Here is a 1,917-nt window from a genome sequence, read left to right as displayed (position 1 = left end):
CTGAAACCTTATATGTATTACTATTTTCATCTTCTGAGATTAATTCAGAGGGGTGCATTGTGGGTTACACGTTGGGCTGTGAACCACAAGGTCAGCAGTTTGAAACCACAGCCGCTCCTCGGGGAACAGACACACTTTCTGCTTGCGGCAAAGCTGGCGGTCCATCTCTGGCTTTGTGCTCTAACTGGAGAAGGGCGCAGGTTACCTGGACAGTGTCACCAAAAGCATGGATCCCAGACAAGATCATACAATTCATATCAACAATAGGAATGACAAAATTGAAAAGGGAAGAATGGGAGAGGCCCTTATCTGCTCTCTTTTCTCGGTTTGGCCATGTGGTGGAGACTGTGGCTGGAAAGACTATGAAGATGAGGGGACAGGCCTTTGTTACATGTAGGGACCTGGGCTCCTCACAAATGCCTTGAGACAGTTACAAGGATTCCATTTTATAGCAAACCAATGAGAATCCAGTGTGCACAAATAGATTCTGATGCGATATCTAAAATGTGTGAGGCACTGTCACTGACAGAGGAGAGCCCCAACTGTGGAAGAGATGTCAACAACAACAGACAGAAAACTGGGCCAGGGAATGCCAAATTCAGCTCACACGCCAGGAAATTCAGCCCAAATCCTCAGGTCCCTGTTCACCCTCAAGTTATATTTTATTCCTCAATAACTTCACAGAGAAGACTAGCGAGGTACTGTTAGCCATGCTGCTGTTAGGTTCCTGGTTTTAAGGAAGTAAGGTGGGTACACGAAGGCCTGACATTGCTTTTGTCGAATTTTCAGACGATGGGCAGTCTGGAGCTGCTAGGGTGTGCCTTACAAGGATTAAGATCACACCATTCCATGCCATAAGGATCACCTATGCCAAGATAGGATATCTACGCTCATCCTCTTTCAAAGATGTGGCTTTATTTATAATATTTGATAACCTTTGTCAGGCCATTTGGAATCAGAGGGCTAGTGAAATGGAAACTTTTGGACTTAATCTTTTGTTAGCCTTAGTCAGCTGTGAACTATGAAGGCCTTGATTTTGTGCAACAAACGTTTACTTGTATTCCAAAAAGAAAAAGAAAACAAATCTTCCATTCTCAGCAGCCCTCGGGGTTAGATGTCTTCTGTCTCAGAGTCACTTTGAGTCAGACTTGACCTGCAGGCTGGGGATGGAGCGAGAGAGATGCAGTCAGTTATGGGAGTTATGAGCCCCCTTTTCGTTTTTCACCTCGGATTTTAATTTCGGGCTATCCATGCTTTGTGTTTCCTCATTTATTTGTTTGGCCTAATGAGCCAGTCAACATGGATCCAAGCTCTGATCCCTCCTTTTCTAACTCAGAGCTGTTTGAAATAATGTCTGGGAAGTGTTAGACAATTGAATCACGTGTGCCTTTATTCACCAAACATTCAATGAGCACTGACTACGTACAGCTGTGGGCGACAACAGAGAAGGAGAAGCGCTTTTACTCTACGAAGTGACAATAAACAAATGGTTACAGAGACGGTGAGTGTGATAAAGGACAGAAGCCTGTTGGAGAAAGAGTGTGGCATGTCATCGCCCAAAAAGGCAGAGTCGGGCCCCACAAGCAGCCTTGCAGGAGAGAAAAGAGGAGACAGAAAGACCTGGGAGTTAAAAATAGCATCCTCAGCACGTCCCAACAAACCTGCTGCTGCAGTTGACACGGAGACCCCATAAGGGTGGAAGTGTGGGTCTAGAAAAGTGCTCCGTGGAGTTTTCAGTGTTCGACTTTTCAGTCCTCCCTCCCTCCCTCCCTTCCTTCCTTCCTTCCTTCCTTCCTTCCTTCCTTCCTTCCTTCCTTCCTTCCTTCCTTCCTTCCTTCCTTCCTTCCTTCCTGTGGGAAACAGATTTCTCCCAAGTTGTCTCGCCCAAATACATGTTAGACTTAAGACACTGCTTGC

General features: G+C 45.8%; 1 pseudogene; it reads left to right on the top strand.

The window, feature by feature from the left end:
- Nucleotides 1-226: 226 nt before the first annotated feature.
- Nucleotides 227-1,025, top strand: LOC142453180 (U2 small nuclear ribonucleoprotein B'' pseudogene; annotated as a pseudogene).
- Nucleotides 1,026-1,917: the final 892 nt, after the last annotated feature.

Source organism: Tenrec ecaudatus, chromosome 7, assembly GCF_050624435.1.
Source record: "Tenrec ecaudatus isolate mTenEca1 chromosome 7, mTenEca1.hap1, whole genome shotgun sequence".
Lineage (NCBI taxonomy): Eukaryota > Metazoa > Chordata > Mammalia > Afrosoricida > Tenrecidae > Tenrec > Tenrec ecaudatus.
Note: the sequence above shows the minus strand (reverse complement) of the source record. Positions and strands in the feature narration are given on the sequence as shown.